This window comes from Hippichthys cyanospilos, chromosome 6 (genome assembly GCF_059441005.1).
Source record: "Hippichthys cyanospilos isolate Australia breed blue-spotted pipefish chromosome 6, RoL_Hcya_1.0, whole genome shotgun sequence".
Lineage (NCBI taxonomy): Eukaryota > Metazoa > Chordata > Actinopteri > Syngnathiformes > Syngnathidae > Hippichthys > Hippichthys cyanospilos.
In genome coordinates this window covers 3,110,001-3,131,865 of record NC_142374.1, presented here as the reverse complement: position 1 = coordinate 3,131,865, position 21,865 = coordinate 3,110,001, and the positions used below count along the sequence as shown (strand labels likewise).

The 21,865-nt window shown below is 37.5% G+C and overlaps 1 protein-coding gene across 2 annotated transcripts in view; it reads left to right on the top strand.

The window, feature by feature from the left end:
* Positions 1-17,296: 17,296 nt before the first annotated feature.
* Positions 17,297-21,865, top strand: part of bmal1a (basic helix-loop-helix ARNT like 1a) — a 36,756-nt gene continuing 32,187 nt past the window's right edge. For both annotated transcript variants that reach the window (XM_088416678.1, XM_088416677.1), the window contains exon 1: positions 17,297-17,427. The gene's annotated coding sequence lies outside the window, so the exon portion shown is untranslated. The remainder of the gene's footprint in view (positions 17,428-21,865) is intronic.

Below are 21,865 nucleotides of genomic sequence, written 5' to 3'. Positions count from 1 at the left end.
CTTCAGGGGGTACTCAAGAGTTTTAAAAAACAAACATATATGCAAACATTCTTTAAAGAGAATGGTTGAATTAATATTTTCAGGAAAATATAAGCTCATAAAACAAAATTTATGTTCAATACGTTGTTCAAGTTCATTATTTTTAAAAGCCAGATTCTCCAGATTATTTATTTTTGTGAACACATCTTGACTATGATCCCATAAGAGATGTTTTAAATTGAACATTTTTTTGTGGACAAATCTTTATATTTAAATATTTCTTTTGAGAATAGGACTGACACTTTATGTTGATTATTTTTTTTTGGGGGGGGGGATATTTATTTATAGATATTTCTTTTTGAGAACACATCTGGCACTTTGTTGATTATTTTTTGGGAGAAAAATGTTTATTAAGAATTAAGTTCACGATTTATTTTTGTGCCGAAATCTTTAATGTAATCCCTAAACAGGAAGTTTTATGTTGAATATTTTTCTGTGTGCAAATATTTGTTAATAATTATTTCTTTTTGAGAACAAGTCTGACACTATATTGATTATTTTTTGTGGAAAATACATTTATTAATAATTAGGTTATGTCTTTTTGATAATAGGTCTGACACTTTATATTGATTATTTTTTGTGGAAAAAATATTTATTAATAATTAGGTTATTTCTTAATAACAGATTTCTTCTATGATCCAAAAGAGGACACTTTTGGTTGGTCTATTTTTTGGGACCAAGCCAAATGGAAGTTTGAAAGGTTAGATATCTGAAGTGACGGCATGTTTTAAGTGTTTTTTTTCTGACACCCAAAAATTCTTTGCACTAGTTAAGGGGTACTTGGCCGAAAAGATATTTCACAGCGGGTACATCACTGAAAAAGTGTTGAGAACCACTGTGTGAGAAAACACAATATACTGTGCCAATCCTAAAATTACTACTGAGTCTGTTTAGGGAAAATAAGTACGCACTAATGTTCAGCCCATACAAGGCACTTTCATTCAAGTGTCAAGATACACACCTCTTTCCAACTGAAGAGGTTCTTCAAGAAAAACTAGTTTGCTCCTAACCACATTTCTTAAAGACACACTCACCTAGAACTCATCTATTATCAGTCAACAATAATTTGCATTTATTAAAGTCTGACTTGAAAGTCATCTAGCTTTTTACACCAGAATTCACCACTGAATAAACATGTACGACAGTTGACGTTCCCTTGCATTAAACCAGTGGTCCCCACACACACACACACCTATCTACATTATGATTAATGTATATATATATATATATATATATATATATATATATATATATATATATATATATATATATATATATATATATATATATACATACACACACACACACATACACACTATCTACATTATACTTTAATGTAGATTCTGTCATTTTACATTGACTATTTCGCCCACACACACACATGCACGCACACAAACAAGCTTTCTCTTTCTCACACGCTCTCTCTCCCACACCCTCACACTCTGGCAAGCGGATGAGCTCACACAATGTTAATCTGCACTTGTTTTAAATTGCGTCGTACGTCGTTTGAGACGCCGCTTTTTGTGCCTGGTAAAGTCCAAGACCGCAACTGAAAGACTGCTTTACACAGCGGTTGGTTACCAACGTCCATGTTGAAAAAACACTAGACAGAGTTTGAAACTGCTTTTTTTACGCTTGATGTCAACGGGTGTTCCTAATGCTGTTGGTTAATGTTAATGTTACAAATGTGTCTGGCTTTTTTCAAAATAAACATTGGTTGCTGCTAAGCAGAATGGAAAAAATGTCATTTGCCAATAACAGTAAAACCATAAAAAATACTGGTAAACAATGGTTACTTAATTTTTAATTTCTTTTAAATTTTATTCATTTTTTACTTGCACATGCGAGAATCAATTTTGGAGGAAATATTGGTGCTAGACCGATTAATCAACCAGCCAAATAAATTGGCTGATTATGGCACTTCAAAGAAAAAGAATCAATCAAATGACTAATATTTACAGATGATTTTAACTTTTTAACCATTTACAGCAGCTATATATAAATAACACTGGCGTCATTATTTATTACACATGAATCTATGCCAGGGGTGTCCAAACTCATCCTCACAGGCCGCTATCCTGCATGTTTTCCATATTTCTGTCCCTGACACAGCTGATTCAAATGATCGGGATTGTTATCAGGCTTCTGACCGGTATATCGAGAGCTTTGCCTTTCGGCTCTGCTCTTTTTTCTACCACGACAGACAGGTACAGAGTCTGCACCGATTGACCTGGCGATCTCCTGTTCCATCCTGCCCTCACTCGTGAACAACAACAGGTTCAGTTGTTAAATCAATAATAACAGAATTAAATGTCCAAAATATGAAAAATGATTTACTTTAAACGCTCTAGAAATTAAATTTTGCTTGATTAGCCTATATTAAATGTGATGTAAAGCAGTGGTCCCCAACCCCCGGTCCGTGGATCAACTGGTACCGGGCAGCGTGGGCTGCACCCGAAATAATGTTTTGGAGATGATTTAATTTAATGGTACGCGCACACCGATCGCGAACGAGGCGAAAAAGCAGAGAGTTTTCTATTGTAGACAATGGAGTTCGCGTGACTGGGCGCGAATGCACGTCGGGCGACGCGATGGACGCGAATAGAGCGATGCGAATAGAGCGATGCGAATGGCCGCGCGCGGTCACGAGAAGCGAAATTTTGCCTTTCGCGTGAAGTTAATTTTTTTTTACTTTTTCCGCGTTTCGTGTCGCGACACCCAATCAACTTTGGGAACATTCAACGGCTCACGCAGGGGGCAGGAATGAATCACGGCAGCCGCTTTGGGGTCACCGGGAGCGATCCAACACAGCCAGCTGACCTTTCAATACAAAACGGAGCCAAGCAAGAGCACTCACCTGGCTTGTAGAAAGGCGGAAGCGAGAACTTGGGACAGCTGTTGAATCGTAGTTACTGTGCTAAGCTAAGGATAGCACAGCATTGTCAGCACAATGTTTAGCATGGTCTCGGCCACTGCGAGACTGCGACATTGAAAACTTTTGGCCCCGCCTCTGGCCGCTGTTGATATTACATATAATACACACATACTGTCCGTGGTGATCAAAAGGTTGGGGACCACTGAAATAAAGTATATGTGTGGATTCTCAAGCCCTGGTGTCATATTCCTGTTAATGAAAGTATTACAGCATAGTATAAAAATATTTATATAAGTAGAAATAAATATGATGTAACAGAAGGCCCAGGTTTGAAAAACACAACCTTTCATTGTAACTTTGTGTCCTAAAATATATACTGTACAATTTGTTAAAGTCATTCTGCTGACCTGTCTTTCAAAACAAAGTGTTATTTGTACAGACAATGACTAGGTGAGCAAAGCAAGGATATTGTCACAGTTTGTTTAAAAAAATACCATGTTCGACATAAATTGAGCATACATGTGTTGATATATTAACCCATTGTATATGCATATAGATTGCATATGTACCCATTCAACTACTGGTAACACAAAAACATGACAAGGATTAATGATTAAGAGGGTAATTAAGGGCATTCATAAAATTCATTCTGTTAACCAAAAAGGAACATTTTTATATGATGTTTGGAGTGTGACTTTTTGTGTTGATGATTCTGCTCGTGTTGATTCTTTATTAGCGGAAATTAAAGCCACTGATCTTTTGTTGTTGTTTTTATTTTTAAACAGTTCCCAGATGGAACAAAAAAATTCACTAAATGTCATGAAAGCGTTGCTAATTTCCCAACACTGTTCCTTTTGTGCTCCATTCAGTTCACTGCCACTTTTTAATCACAAAGCGTTAACATCCTTTAGAGGCACTTACATGAAATTTGTGAATAGTCTGCGGTCAATGTAAATACAGATATTACCTCAGATGTACAATATAAAGTGGTAGCTCTCATAACAAGAATTGCTTTCAATACAGACCCACCCTGCTTCTGTTATGCCTATGGGATGACTTAAGCAACCCTTTTGGTGTGGGTACCTTTCACACATCATACAGAGACAAGGGAAAACTGACATGGATGGGCAGTTCGAAAGAGCCACAAAGCAAGTCTCTTAACTTTCTAACTCCTTACGGATGCAAAATTGCTGCAGACCCCACTATTTTAAAAGGTAAATAAAATACAAAGAGGCGAGTTCAGCACAGTGACAAAAAAGTGTAACTCCTTGCAGGCTATAATCTCTGAACTGTGGATAATGCCTGGCTTCTAGAGATTGAGGAATAGCAAAGCATGTTTGAGCCCTGGACTCATCTGCTGTGCTTTGGTTTCTGCCGACTCAACTTTCTGCCCTATTTATAACTGTCAAGTGCTTGTTTTTTTTTTTTTCTCTCTCTCTCTCTCTCTCAGGGTACAGCGCCGTTTTCTGTTACTTTTACAAAAAATGTGTTCGGTTGATCTCTCATCAGTTTTCTAAAAACAAACACCAAACCTGGGTTATGCCATTGGCCAGTGCACGGCGACGGGTCATGGAGGTTAAAGTAAGTGATTTTGAATTAATAATTAAAATTTTCTGTATGTGGTTACTTCGGCGCATTGGCAATATTATGTTTCCATAAAGAGAATATGACAGCTTGGCAAAGTTCTTTAGATAACTCATAGTGTAGATAAAATGCACCACAATTTTGATTTTTCATTTGCTGGATTATGACAGGTGTTTTGGCAAAAGTATCCCGATTTGAATGGCTTTGGGAATTTGGTGTTTAAATGGCAAGCAAGATGGAATTGGATTTGGGCAGATTTGGGCAATAAGTTCAGGCCTTAATTTTTTCCATTAACAAATAGTGTCAACAACAGTGTCTACACCAAACATCATTGAATTTTAGAAGACTTCAGAAGACTGTACACGGACATTAAAACAAACCAACGTTTTAAAAATAAATATTTGACTGCTAGGGACTAAAATTAATATGTATGCTCCCATCTCACGCAGTTGTGAAGTTGCAAGGGTAGCAACGCTGATTTCGCTGACTATTCAGGCAACAGTTTTTTGTTGTTGTTCATTTTCAGTAGCACAACCAAAGATACACACTCAGTTATACCGTTTTGAAGCATACATTGACTCTGATACATTCACCAGAGGAGATTGAAGACGCAGCAGCAATGTATTGCTTTATTGCTCAAGGCCCACTATTCTCTTCCCTGGCATAATGAGCATAACATGGGTGCTTCTCAAGTATTGCCACTAACGAAGAGACGAATGTTTAGGCAGGCATGGGTTTACATAAAGTGCATCGGGAAAGTATCCACAGCGCTTCACTTTTTCCCAATTTTGTCATCTTACAGCCTCATTCCAAATTGTATTAAGTTATCTTTTATTTCAAATTTGTGCAAACAATACCACATCATGGCAATAATTTTTTTCCCCAACATATTCTGTATTTATTTAATATAGAAAACAAATAAATGCAGTGAAGCTCAAATTTGAACTTAGGTGCATACTTTTTCCACATCCTTGAGATGTAATTTTAGTTAATTGGACATAATTTGGTATGGCACATCCCTGTCTATATAAAGTTCCACAGTTGACCGTACATGTCAAAGCACAAACACCAAGCATGAAGTTCAAATGAATTGTCGTAGACCTACAAGACAGGATTGTCTTGAGGCACAAATATGAGGCAAAAATGTGCTGCTTTGAGGGTCCCAATGAGCACAATGGGTACTTTGAGCACAAATGAGTACTTTTCAACACAAAACCTTTGCATATGCTAAAATATACCAATGGGAAATACCTGGCATAGATAAAAATGTTAATGAGCTAAACGCATACAAGGCTGCACAATACTACAACATGCTGAAGATAACTAACATTAGCTATCATGTTAGCCACAGTCAAAGGTTGTTGGATCAACAAACAAACCAATTCTGGGCATATATTATTTCAAATGTGTGTCACCAACAGACTGCTCTCAACTCCAGCAGCACCACCCTTCCTCTCTACAAAATGCATTATCAACAGTGGCCAGAGGTGACACCAAAAAACAAAGATCAAGCCAAACAAAGCATAAATGAATGAACTGTTAAAGGATAAACTAAATCAGTTCCAAAACATCGTTATTTTGGGTGCTGCCCTTGTGGCCCGGTACCACTTGATCCTTGGAATGGTACTGGACCACAGACCAGCAGTTCGCAACCTCTGATCTAGTGCATTCAGGGCTGATATTATTTCACAGTGTCAGAGTTCAAATTACCAGCAGCAGTTGTGCCTCATCTTCATTTATCTCTGGAACAAAGTCAGTTTTTGGGCAAGCCATTTTCAGTCAACAGCAAAAGGCAAAACGGCGGCTCACTGACAAGCATGAAATCGGATGGATTTTGCTGCTTAAATCATATTAGACAAACAGGTGCATATGCAACAGAAATCACATAATCACATGCATAATGTTGCATGCTTCACTTCGTGCATTTGCGTACCCACTTCATCCATGACAACTGAGCCTGACCTGAACAAATGTTTTGTTTTGTGGGTTTTTTTTTTTTCCTGAAAAGTGCCTCCAAGATGTGCCGTGGCTTGGCTCACACTTTAATGTGGTCCTCATTTAGCAGACAAAACAGGTGCGTTTGATATGGGGGTTAAAAATTGCAGTATTCATTTATTAAAGTATGAAAAGAGCATGCAAACGTAGCGCAATTCATTTCTAACAAACAATCTAGTCGAGAAGCAATAGCTAATAGCCAGTTTTGCTAGGTGATGAGACAAACTGGAGGAACAACGCAATCTCTGTGTAATAGTTTTCTTGTCTCCCTACATGCTCCTAAGTATACGTGTCCCATGTCATTCTATTTGTTTACTGAGGCGGCTTGGACTGGCTGTTGGGGCTGTGTATCATTCTCGTGAAGGTGTGAAGGAGATCGCTTACGTTTCATTTTACAGTGACAGAGAATTTACCAATTACTTCCTTGGACTAAGTCAGTGCTTCTCAAATAGCGGGGCGGGCCCCCCCTGGGGGTTGGCACGAGATGATCTAATTAAAAAAAACAACAACAACAAAAAACACTATGTTCTGCTACTCATGTTAGTAAAGCACAAAAATATATATGTGCATCCTTGACCATAATAATCAAAATACCGTGTTTAGACTAGTGCAGCCACATACAACAGCAATGCAATCAAATTTTTTATTTGCCTTCCTCGCTAAATGTCAGAGGTGCTGTCTTGTTGATGTTAATTGGTGAAAAATCGGATGTCTCCTGTTGGGTGGACTACGCACACACACGCAAACACACGCACACACACACACACACACACACACACACACACACACACACACACAAACACAGTTGTATTTAGGGCCTGAGGCTGAGGTTTGGCCTCGAGCTGGTGACACTAATCTAAACAGGCTATGTCAAATGAAGAGGAATGGCTTACACATACACCCCTTGTGTGGAGGTAAGACTATTTTGTGGTAATATTTAACAGTTCCTGTCCATCACACAGGTTCACATGCATACTGAGTTGCTGTTCTAACAAACTGCCCTTTGTGAAGATTCTGGTGAAAGTGACATTTCAAATGTGATTGGTTACCTTTTTTTCTTTGCAATCATGGCTATCATTGGTTACCTCGTCTGAGTCCTGACCTATTTGAACAGCCCGCTGACAGCATTCTGCCTCTCCAGCCATCCCACCGCCAGGAAATGCCAGCTTGCAGAAACCCTTTGTTAGCAGTGTTAAAGTAGTGTTCAGGTATGTACATATTGTAAATATTTGCAGCAGTCAGTAGGAAGGAGAAGTCTTTTCTTTAACCCTTTTTTTCCCTAAGTTTTTTGTTAAGTAGGTTAGTGAATTGTCATTTGTTTCCCTTTTGTTTGGCCAGGAAGATAGGGTTAGTTTTTGAACCGCTGAATCAGTCTGAAGCAATTGTGTTGAATTGGGTCATTATCACAAAGCAGTTCAGTTGAATCTCTGTTTGTCAAAATATACTTTGTACGCTGCAAATGACTTGTGCTCACATGTGAATTTTGTTTTATTGCACCATGACTGTGAGCGGCGTTGGAAAGAGTGACTTCGACTGAGGGCTGTGTAAATTAAAAACACATGAATGTCCACAGGTACAGACCACTGCACTGGTGCACCTTGTCATGTATACCTGGGACACACGTTTAAGCAAAATGTTTTCCATGAACGTCGACGGTGAAAAAACACAACATAACTCAAAAAACCCACAATGTATTCTACACTCAAATAAAAGCATTGCAACACAACTACAAACGACTTTACAATGTTCTATGGACTAACAACATCCTCTTTGGAATGTATATTCTAAAATTAAATTGCTGTCCTCCAGGCCAAAGTATCAAGGCCACATGTGACTAAGGTTACAGACTAAGCCATAACCTGCTCCATAGCAAAGTAGACAACATCACATAAAGATCAAATGACAGCGTAATGTTTTATTCAAAAAGTCCTGTCCTCGAGAGCCACAATCCAGCCTGTTTTCAATCTTTCCCTGCAGCCAAAACACCTGATTCAAATAATGACCTAATTGGCCTGCTTCACAGAATTCTGATAACAACCCTGATTTGAGGCAGGTGTGTTGGTCGACGGGAAACCTCAAAAACAGGATGGATTGTCGCTCTCAAGGATTGGACTTTGCCACCACTGGTGTAATGTCCCGCATGCACATTGGGGACACCATGACCTGACAGGCAGCGGGCATGCGTAACGTTAGTATTTACGGAAGTACCCGGCGATGTTGAAATGGCTGTCATTTAGGAGGCAGAATATTTATAATCTGTTACATTTAAAGAGTAAGATGGATGATATGGCATTTTGCTAGCAACATCTCGCTCTCCCTCACTCGTTTCTCATTTGTTTGTTACGTGCGAGTCAAATGATTGTGACCTGGCTCTTCAGACTGAAGTCGCATGTCAAAAGATCGGATACGTATAAGATTTAGTAAGTCACAGGAAAATCTCCCGAACAGCTCATACAGCTAATGAATATCGTTGGTTTGGCACTAGGAATAACATTAACTAACTTAGCATGAACTTCAGACAGACCTATGTTGCCTAGCGAGATAGAGGCTACCTCCCTCATTTCTCGCTGCTTCATCCCTGCTGCGGGTGAATGACTTTCTGCTATCCATATCGGAGTTACACTATAAGTCAATTCAAAATAATATTTTTAACACATTTTCGTCGCTAAAATTATCAATGTGTTGCAGTGATGCTATGCATCCTGCCATTCCCTCTCATGTTCATGGAAGTAATATCAGGTGCATGTGAATAAATTACCATATTAATTAGCCATGTGCACACTGTTTACATGGCGTGAATACAGTAGCAATGACTTACTATTGTAAGCAGTATGTGGCATGTGCGCTTTTAAAGGAATTTGTTCTTAGAGGTGACATTTTTACCTGAGCACTGCAAATTTGAGTTTCTCACCATATTCCTAACATATACACTGCGCTAGCTGTCAATTGAGACCCATTTTGAAAAATCCAATTGGCAAACACATTGAATAAATTTGGCTTAAATTACCGAAAACGACAGTTTGACTGCTAATTGATTAAAAATCGCTTAAATGTAAATAATGCGCTTGGTTCTAAGTAGGCTTAATTTTTTTTCATTGGTTTGCACTCAAGTAAGTTAGCTGTGTTGCCCTGTGTGCCACGTTTTTGCCTTGTCCGGAGTGAATGTTTTAATTATTGACTTTATTTTAGTTTATTATTATTGTTTGTCAGTATCAAGCCTTAAAGCCTTGTTTATATAATATTGTTTGTATATTATTCATCATGTTTGACTAAACATGTTTGACCAAACATGATGAATAATAATTGATAATAATAGATAATAATTGTGATTTCAATAGTGACCAAAATAATCATGATTATTATTTTGGACATAATCGTGCAGCTCTAATATGAAGTGAGATTTCTGGCTATGAGATGAAGCGACATCAGTGCCACAGTTGCAATTATACATTCTGAGAAAGCCTGATTTCTAAAAGATTGATCCGTAACATTTGTATATACTGCATGTCAGTGTCAGAATCAGTCATTTGGCTCTCATATTTCGCTGTCATATTTTAAAGTTTCGGACAGGTAAACATGTTTTTTAAGATAAATTAAGAAAAGGTTGTATCTGAGCAAGGGTGCATGGTAAAATAAAGGAAGAAAAATGTGTATTTTTTTTTTTCCCATCCAATCCTCTGACTCAAATAGGTGATCTGATGTGAACCTTGAGCCTTTTTCACTCAATGCACGGATAAATGGCAACTTTACGTGCAGTAGATGTAATTGTATCATCATTAATCAAACTGTGAGTACACAGTACAGTACAGTAAAGTAAAGACAAAAAATACTGTATGTCCCAGGACAAATTAAGCATTTCTAGGCACATCTAGTGTGTTATTTTGTTGTTGCTTTCTCTTTCCTAAGGGGGGCATGGCAAAATATAATTGAGAAACACTGCTTTAAAGGAACATACTGAAGAAACAGATTGGGTTACACTGTGGTCAAATTTAAGCCAGTTTAGAAACCATGTTATTTACTTAAAATTTAAAAGAAAAACACTGTTACTTTTTTCAGATCATGCACTTTCTTTTTTCTGCATCCCTGATTTCCTCAGTTTTCCCATTTCTTTACCACTTCTCCCTCTGTTGACAACAGAGCAGATAAACATGAAAAGAAAAACTAGTCATTTCACATTTTGCTTCTTCCTCTCTCTTTCTTCCCCTTTTTACCCTTCATTCCTGTAGTAAAACGAGGATTATTTCTTGGAGATTAGCAGTACGACGTCGTCTTCTCGGTTGCAACAACCCGACTTCCTTTTCATCATTCCTCTCTCATCCCTCTCTATTACACCTCAATCTTTTTCATCCATCTCAACAGTTCAACTTGCAGACGGCAGTCAATTAACTCAATTTTAACTGACATACTTGTGCGATTAACCACAGACACATCATCTAAACCTGTATAGCAACAGAGGAAAAACCCTACTCTAGGTATCACATGGGCTGCTTTTATCACCATGTGAATCCCAGAATCAGCTGGAAATGTGTGCATGGATCATCATCATTTGCAGGACTACGGGTAATGGATGGGAGGGGGGGGGGGGGGGGGGGGGGGATAGCCGTTATACGGTACATTTAATTCAATTTTAGGTTTTTATCTAGCAACACTACATCTCAAAAGCCATTTTATTATGTGCTGTTTTTATTTGGTGATGCCATTCTCTTAAGCTGTAATCAATTCACCGTCAGTGATGTCTTTAAAATTGATTGTTTTTTTTAACATAAGTGAGCATTTGATGTATTTTTTTTTTTTTTTATTTTGCTGGTCCATCATTTATAGTCCATCCGTACGGTAGACCCCCTTGCATCATTGTCGGTCTGTTTTTTTTTGTTTTTTGTTTTAAGTTTATTCAAACAGTAAGCGTCACTCTGTCAGCCTAATACGTATTAACAGCACTTCCATCTTGACTTCCATTGCACTCAGAAAAATATTAAACCTCCCTGACCCCGCACCAATAAACATTAAACCTCTATCATCCTAATGACAATTAATACAACCTCATTGTCAGCATGAGACAAAGTCAAAGCCATCTTCAAGCACTCAATCATCCAAATTAGGCAGACAAACTCATGACAATGAAACCAAACCCACACCACAGTGCCTACCATGTTGCCAATAACATGGAAACTGAACGCAGGTTCAATGGGTTCCTTTGAAAATAGACCACAATAAGTTATCAAATCCACTCGGAATCATACGCATTATAGGGCTTAATTACACAGCCCTCACTGAGTAGTTAGTCTTGAAAATGCCATTTACAGTGTTGGTGGTAACATTAAAAAAAAAAAAAATCCACATGTGAGCAAACATAAGTAAATGTAAAAGTTTCCAAGGAATCTTTGCCCGGTTCGTTTTTCTTTACTGCTCGCTATAATAATAATTATCAGAAGACTGCATGATATCTGTTCAACTATTGACCCTATGCCAGTAATATGGATAGAAAGCTGTGTGCAAATAGATAGATACAAGATGCAAAGCAAGAAAAGGTCACAGCCAAACCACAGCCTAGCTCAAGTCCCCCATCTAGTCATGTGCCAAAGAGGCCTAAATTAACAATCCCGCTAAGTGGCCCTAAGGTTCAAGTAACTACATAAACTTGAGCTTTTTGATAAATATCATATACCCCCCCCCCCCCCCCAGTTGAACTGGCCTAATGGTCAGTTCATCCCACCTTTCACAATTTAGTACTCTGTTTTGAAATATGAGGCATGTTTGATCCTCACGTCTTCACTGGAACTGAAGTTATTACAAAAACTGTTTAGAAACAAATGATCAACATGTTTAACAGTGTTACAAGCTGTCGCATGTCACAAATTGAAGTGAAATTTTACAGCATGGATCTGTGCAACAACAGATTGTTTTATAAAGCAGTGACAGCACATGTAGTGCAAATGAAGATGCACAATTGTTTCAAAACAACATTATCCTGGTGTTTGCCATGACCAAGAAAACTATACATACAAATGTAGTGTGCAATACATTAAAATACAATATAATAAAAATATCATTCAGATAAAGGCCTCCACTCTTAAAAAAAAAAAAAAAAAGACTTTGCTCCTAAATAATTACCACTTGAATAAAAGTTGCAATTTTAATATATACTTTTTTATACCAGTTGAAAAAATGAAGTGGTGGTCATTGATTAGATGTACTATTAACATTATGTCTGAAACTATGCGTCACCGAGTACTGTACTATTGCTCAACTCAGAGAAGAGCAAAAATTGCTTATCAACCCAACACTTGATGACACAAAATAAGTTAGGGAATGATGTTAGAGTAACTGTATTCCAAACATAGGCGATGTCCAAAAATACGAAGAAAAGTGACAGATCTGCAATTCAGGAGGCCACTCAATATATAAAAGGCATACTGCACAAATATTTAATCAATAATACAGCTAATCGACATACCCGATGATCTAATATTGCTTTCTGATTCTGGCACTATCGTCCCTTTTTTTCCCCTAAACACTCATGCTGGGTGTTAAGTATCAAGCTTTTGCAACGCCTTTACAGAGTGCACGCAAGCGTGTTTTTACTACTCAAGCGATTGCACTCGATCGTTTTTATTGTGTTCGAGGTCAATCTCTACACATTATCTCACAATAGAGAAAATAAGACAAACGTTATTATGGTTTATTATATAGCTTCGTTTTACTCACATAGGCGTCGCCTCGAGGTGGTCCTTGAAAAAAAACAAACATTTAAAATAATGTTTTGAAGACACCACCCGAAGAACAGAGTCCACGCTGAAAGATAAACATTCCTTAAGTGGCACAACACAGTCGCAAGCAAGGTGAGCTGAAAACTACATAAGACTATTCTCCCCTGCCGCGAAGTCGCTCAACTACAGCGCCAGCTCCATCAACTCCACCTGCCATGTGACAGCCATGATGCGTTCAGTGATGCCTCGGAATTGGTAGATATAGTTTACTTTGCATCCTGATTTTCAAACTTTGAACTACAGTACAAAAACACAATACTGAATTTGAAACGGCCATGGCTTCACATTAACAGAAGCTCATGAATATAAATTAAAATCACTTGCAGAGTAATCATCACAATCTTTAAGAAACGTGTTTTATCTTCTTTGTATCAATATCTATGGAACTATGATTTCATGTGTTGTAAAGTTTGTTTTTGTCAGTTATAATGTGGCCAAATTGATATGATATACAGTGAGTACACAGCACAAACCTTTACAAGTACGACTTAAGACTCATTTGGATTTATACGACTCAACGCTGGCATCTTGTGGTAGAAACTCACAAAAATCATTTCTTTTTATTTTAATCTTTGATCAAACAAAAACCAGGCATCACTTTATTGAACATTCAAAACTACAATATAAACGTACTTGACTTCAGTCTTGGGCAAGTTACTTCAAAACTCTAATACATGATTTATTACTTATTACTCTCATTTCAAAGTAATTAGTTACATTACGATACTACTGTATTGGAAATGTAATGCATTACACTAAATCAAGAAATCATTTGATCTGTATTGTATTGTATTGTAACTCTTTAAAGACAAGATACTAAATCTTGTTTTTGTATTTTAACCTCTTTGTAACTTAGCTTCACAGCATAGTGATGTATTGTGTATGCTTTAGGCAAAAACAGTAAATGTATTTCACAATTTCAATGTCAATATTCAAATTCAAGTACATTCGGACACATTAGGACACATGTTTAAAAAAACCAAGACGGTTTTGGTGGGGCTAGCGTTAGCAGCTACAGTGCACCCAACAATTACTGTATATTCTTGTCTTTATCGCTGACGAACTGAAATGAATGGGCGTATGTCAATCTTGCTGTAGTAGATCAGCAAGTAAACATTTTGCCCCGGACTTTTCTTCTCCAATCTTGCGGTGTTTTGGGGGGGACACCACTTCAAGGCTAAAAATGCATTGTAGTGCATTACTTTACTCTCATTTGTAATGCATACAATACTATTATTTTTGTGTGTGTAATACATTACATTACCTTGTTACAGTTATGCAATACAGCAATTACATTACTGTAATTGCATTTTTGTAATGCATTACTCCTAACACAGCTTGACTCGTTGCAAGACATACGTATAACTATTTATGATTTTATTCCTCACACATACACAATTACGAATGCAGCACTTTCATTTGTGTTCCTGTTTTATTAGCTGAATTCAAAGCTGTACCACTTGCTCTGACAAAGGGCATTATTTCTTTCAAATATTGTTCCAAAACTGATTTAAATCTTTTGTAGTAATTACTCTTTTGCTTTTTAGAAAATGTTTCAAGATGCTGATGAGAAAGCATGTATAATGCGCTGGTGCACCTATTGTTTAACAATTAAATGACCAATGTAAAATGTGTAATTTTACAATATGTACAGTCTGTTAGTTTATTGTGTGTGTGTTAACGATTAACGAACAATTAACGATCATATTCAAATCATTGAATGGAAGACAGCAACACTCCTGCTATCCTTTAAAATGTGACCAAACATGTGAGAGTTTGAAAATTTTCAGTATTGTTTTAAGGCTCCATCCAGGTCCAGCTGAAAAAAAGCAGCCTCAAAGAGTGAACCATGTTTCACACTAGGTGTGGTGCTGATTTGGCGATGGATAGTGCAGTGTTTATGCCAAACATAACCTTTTAGAATTACTGTCCAAAAGTCCTACCTTGGCTACTGTGTCCAGTATGGTGAATTCAATGTTTGTGTTACAAGTGATACTTTATCATCTGGGGTCATTATGACTCAGTGGTAGAGTTGTCATCTCCCAATCTAGAGGTTTTGGGTTCGATCTGAACCGCCATTTGATGCTGTTTGATGCCGCATTATCAGTACATAAATGGACAGATTTATCATAAATGCTTGAATAAACACAGTATAAACTGATCTGTAGCATTAACACAGGAGCACCGATATCTGTAACATTTTAAATGGAAGAATAAAGTAAAAATTTTTATTGACATCAATTGAAAGTTTATAACTCCTGTACAGACTTTAACAATGAGAGCACCACTGCTCTACCTGGTGATGTGCAATTGCACTTTACACGGGAAAAGCAAAGCCTATTCCCACAGGACTGCTGTAAGTACACGTTATCTTTGTTGTATAGAGATGAAGTATGTGTATTAAATGAATTTATACAGCACATTCACTTTTGAGTTTCTTGACATTGTAAGTCCTAGTAGCCCACATAAGTTTAAATAGCTTACTTCTTTGTCATTGTTTCATGTCCGGTCAGCTTTGGAACACTGTCATGAAAGGCTCGTGGCAGCCATATGGTAAACGGTGTGGTTTCAGTCAATAAGACGTTACACTTTCTGGTGAAAAAAGTCGCTACACAAAAAAAAAAACCCTCTCATTTCAAAAGAAATTAAATCGTCGTTGTGCCAAGGGTAATAGTTCAGTATTTATATGCACGTGTATTTAACTATGGAACATTTAAAATGCCATGATACAGGTCCTTAAAGACAGAGGTTCTCAAACCTTTTGGAGTCAGGGTCCCCTTTTAGAAAGCAAATTTCCAAGGACCCCATTTGCAGATGTTTGTGGAAATAAAACAAAACAACAACAAAAAACATTTAAGCCGAACATAGGGGCCCTTTTTATTCACCAATAGATTAAATTTGACAACAAGTACAGTATATTTGTTACTTTTCAACCATACTGAAGTTTAAAGAATAAAAATTGCAAATTGCAGACCCTCATAAAAAAAAAAAACGGGTCAATTTAGTCCAAAGTAAAAAAGAGCATTATATAATCAAATGCTGCTTTAACTTTGCTGCCTCGTTAGCAAGCAGTCGTAGTCACATAATTCAGTTTGACAAATTTAAGATATACTGTATTAATTTTTTAAGAATATATTAAACTGGCTGAATTGATTGCTTTATTAAAGAGCCATGAATACTTTCACAATTTAATATAAAATAACATGAAATTAACACAAATGTGTGTTGTTGTTTTTTTTTTTTTTTTTTAAACCCAAATTATTTCACAGACCCCTTGCAGTCTGGCTAAGGACCCCACTTTGAGAACCACTGCTTTAAGACGTTTCTTTGCAACATCGCTTGCCTGTAACACCTGTGATATGGCACACTTGCCATGTTTAAACTATGAATCAGGTATTTTTCAAAGCTAACAACAATTCAGGTTGGTTTCATATGTACTTTAGATTCAATGTAATTGTTATCATTGTAATAAATAGTATGAATGACATATTGGATAGTTATTTTAAATAATTCCAAAAGTGGGGCTAGACCACAGAAGAGGACAACAACAGATTCTATCAATTAGAAAATTCACGTGTGGCTTATGAAACGACTGAAATGTCACAAAATTACATTGCTCAAAATGACATTGGAAATTTGCTGCATTTTGTTGCATCATGTGAAAAGTGAAAAGCAATGGTTTTAATTCCCTTATTACCAAACTCCTCCTTTATTGGGTTAGCTCATGGAAGACACTGGTCACGTTGGTTCAGGACGGTCATGTGTGCCATCCAGTTAACTTACGCACATCCAACTAGATTTTCATATACGTAGATAGACATACAGCACCACCTCGCGTCGTGAGTCAACCTCAGTCGTCTTGCAGCGGTCACCACACTTACGCACGTATAGTCTCTGCATTCCGTTTGACGGAATGTTGTAATTGGTCGACAGCAGCGCCCGTCATTCTTTAACCACCGTAACCGGGTTTTTGATTGGTCTGAGGAGAACCAATAGCGCTAGCACGACTGCCATTGGCTGGAAAACTAGGTTAGTGGTCCGACAAGGCATGACGGTGAAGAGAAACTGGGTCACCGATTGAAAATCGTTTATGTCACAGTTCTTTGACTTTCTATAACACATTACCCAGTGGCCTTCAATGGATATTGAAATCCTAGCTGTCCAAATGTAAGTATTAAACGAACACCAGCATGCGTAGTGTCTCCGTGTATCGGAGACTTTTCTCCTTCTCATCCATGATGTATGTCGTCGATGTTTTCCCAGCGTTGGGAAGGAGGGACATTAGCTCGCTGGCCAATTCTTGACATTTAGCGTTCCGCGGCTACCAGTCACACGCTATTATTAGTTTATTGGATTAAATGTTGCAGCGGTGAAACTAATGGCAAACCATCCACGAGCTGGCGTTACGTTTATAAAGCTACCCGAATTCAAGCAAGCTCGGAGATGTGAAACCCCTGCCTATGTATTCGTTAAATACTGTAGTATTGAATCGGGTGCTACCGACCAGGTGAGCAATGCTACCAAAAGCTAAGACGTTAGCTATGTAAACAGGCCTTCGTGATCAACTAGTGCACGTTTTCTTCGACAGCATTATCGCTCTTCCGAAAACTTCAAGAGCCGACATGAACTATTTCCGTAAAGCACTTGCCGAGGTGTGGTAGCAGCCCACCCTTTAACCCCGAATGCCTCGATACGACAGGCTCATATTTGGTCATGAAAATCGTGACAGTGATGTGCTTGGGACTGGCGGTGAAAATGTGATGACAGCTCGGCCGCTTCTCTGCAAAGGTTTCCATATATTAATCCACGGTGTTTAAAACGACGCGTGTAGCTTTTTTTAGAGGTTTGGTTAAGGACTCCGAGATGTTCGAACGTTTTTTTTTTTTGACTTAATGTTAATCTACTTGAACTCTATCCATCCGAAACCCGAGTGGAATTTTTGGTTAATGCGTGCGTGTGTGTGTGTGTGTGTGTGTGTGTGTGTGTGTGTGTGTGTGTGTGTGTGTATATATATATATGTGTATATATATATATATATATATATATATATATATATATATATATATATATATACACATCACATCACATCACAGTCCCTACCATAAATGCATTATAATGACATATCATGATTTCAGCCTGGATCGAAGTCTATGTATGTACGCTTTGTTTAAGTGAAAAGAACTCTATTGCAAACTTCGATTTTTGCTGATACTTTTTTTGCGGCCTTAGTGTTGCCACGAAGGCATCATGATAAGAACAATGTTCATGTGACTCAGCAGTGCAGTACCATGATTGTTATTATTAGGAGATCGCTTATGTTGATGTTAAGGCCTCAGATTCACCTTTCAATTGACTAAGTGGGGTAATAAAGTGCAAACTTTGGTCTTCAGCATGCACTATTGAAGCAAAATAAAAGCATGACTAACTTTTATTACTGTATTTACATTGCACATATCCACATAATTGTGATTTTTTTTTTGGGGGGGGGTAATTAAATTAAATTAAGTCTGCATCTCTTTCAATTGAATGGCTTTAAAAATACCAACTGCACAAAACTTTGTGGTTCCTGTAGATTACAAGCTACACTTTTGCAATCACGCTTTAATGCTTTTTTTGCCTAGTACAGTACATGAGTCAGTTTTAGTTGGTCACATTCTAGGTTTGTGGTAACCATACCGTATCTGAGATATCATTGAGGTCCAAAACATTGAAGTTCTGACATTTTTTTTTCCAATTCAGAGATTAGATGTCAATTTTGTTTGCGCTGCACTTGACAATAATATCAGTGTACTGTAGGTGTGGAACTGGATTGGAAGGTTTCAGGAAATGAACACTACCAAACCAGTTAAAAGAGATTACTGGCATTACATTAAAGACTTAACAAGTCAATCAAAACTCAAAAAATGTATGCAGTAAGGGATTTAAATTTCCTAGCTCTCCTTACATTTGCCAAAAAAAGTTTGTTGTAGTTTATTGGCACATAAGGAAAATAGTTAGCTGTGGTTAAAGCTGCACTGCATCATAATGTCTTTTGTAATGTTTTATGTGATTTTGCGAATGTGAGAGAGGTTCAAAACGTAAAGAGCACTTCTTGTTATTAGAAGCTCATTGTTTCATTGAACAACCTTTGATACAATAATACATTGTAGACCGTATGATAAAAAGTAGCAATGCCTCATGACCTGTGGTTTTCCACAGCCATGCATTTCTAGATTTACAGGCAGATCACACAAGTGTGCCAAATACAAATTAGCTACCAGTGTTTTTTTATCGTCAGTAAGAATATAAATGCCATTTTCCCAACCCACAAGAAGATACATTTTTAGTAGTCAAAGCTTTTATCTTTAATCAGCTTCTCCAGGATTCTGATAAGACTATATGGCTTCATTTTATTTTTGCAAAGAGTTTCCTACCCATTTATTGCAGAACATGGTTCACAACATAGCCTTTACTACCAACACAATAATTAGCATTTCAGCTGGTCTTGTGAAAAAAAAATTAGACTAATGAATTCCTTCCTTTCATTTACTTATCCTGTTAAGCTATAGTTGAGGTGGATACACGTAAGGCAACTAAATTGCATTTGACTCAGAAGATAAAGAATAACAATAGATACATTCATGTACATTTCATTTGTGCTTGATTAAACAGCAGGATGACTCAACTGGGTGCAGCATAGTTTTGATTGAGTACTGCTTATTTATTATGTGGTGCATTAAAAAAACAACAGCAACATTATTTATGGATCACTTCAAAAACAACCATGCTGCATACAAAGTTCAGTACACAAGGTAAACGTTTTAATTATGGATGGGCCAGTAATGATACCAGGTTATACCCAGCCTTATTTCAAGGTATCAGTACTCGCAATGGTGGACACTGGTACAGTGTCAGCACTCTTGTGGCTGTTCAACATCCGGAACCTTAAAGGGGCCATAACTTGAAAAGTCAACATTTTAAAGAATTTTAACCATGTTCCAGTGTTGATTTCTCACACTGAACACTCTCAAAGTATTATTTGCCCTCATTGACTGATTTCTAAGCATTCCTTGCTTATTTTGTGCTCTCACACTGGCCCCACCCGTGCAAATGAAAATGGCTTGAAGTGCGCTTATGACGAAAAGAGCAATTCATACCTCCTCAGCACCTCCCTCTACGGCCTCTGCAAGAGAAAATACACACCGACCTTATTCATATCTTTTAGTTTTGTTTTGGTTCTGGAGCTGAGGAGAAGAGATTTTGCAAAAGCGTAAACGTTTTATTTATTAGCTACAACATTTTACTGTAGAAAATGCTGAAGTGGCCAAAATATGTGCTTGGGGAGCACACAGTCAGACAATTAACATCAGTAGTAAATAATTCACCCGCACACGGAACTATTATTATCATAAATACTGGGGTCCCACAGGGACTGATTTGATAGGAGGAACGTGTATTAGTGAGAGCAATGTATTGACATCGTTTTGCATTTTAATGTCAGTAAAAACGCCTATTTTTGACCTTGTTATTCACACTGTTGGAATAGTCTCCATCATCTGCGAGCCTCGTGAGGACGAGTGGCCAAGATGATGATGATGATGATGATGATGTTTTGGCTGGCCGGCATTTAGGGTAACACATGAAGGGGGGCCAATGGCCCCCAACCTGATTTAACATGATGAGCTCAAAACCCTTTTCGGTTGCCCCGCGACAAATGACCTAGACACAAAAGAGTTCTGACCGCCGACATCGGCTTGGTGTGTAGAGGGCCTGATGCTTAAAGGGACACTTTTTAAGATTTAGACCGTTTTTCATTATGGACAGCAGGAGGTGCTGCATTTACCATTGTCCATAGTATAACAAAGATGGCAGGCTCCAGAGAAGTACCACACTCCATGTAATATAATTTAATGGTAACTAGATATGCAACTATATTTAAAACATACTGCTGGTTCTTGTTAAGAACACATTTATTTGCAAGTTTTTGAAATTTATAAATATTTGATTTATTCCTTTTTTAATGAAAAACGGTCTAAATCTTACACAGTGTCCCATTTAAGTAAAGTTGGAAAGAGACTCAGATTCAGACTTTCAGGACCAATATCTCTGATTCAAAAATTGTCTGAATTCTGAATAATAAAAACAAGCCAGCCTCTGAGTGAGACGAATAATGTTGATCATTTCACAAGCCAGCAACGGTAGCTAAAGCGCAGAGACCGTCTAGCAAATGGCAAGATGCTGGAAAGGAAAAACAAATGCTCAGTCAGGGACTATATGTTTACAATGTTGAAATGCCACTAAAATATTTTCGTAATTTTAACAACACACACCATGATCTCTTTTAATTGGACAGCCATGATATATGTAAATGTTAAAGTCAGGGATCGATTTATATTTGGGTTTTGTCAAATTCACTAAAATTGCTGTAAAAACCATGTATCTGTAAGCTGAGCTAATCAAGTCTTTAATAGTTCAAGTTCAAATGTCCCAATTATGGAATGACCCATGTGCTTTTTCTTGTTTTTTGTTTAAGTTAAATTGCAATGTGATATTTGATTCCGGAGGTTTGTCATCCGGTCCGTGGATCAACTGGTACCGGGCCGCGTGGGCTACACCCGAAATAATG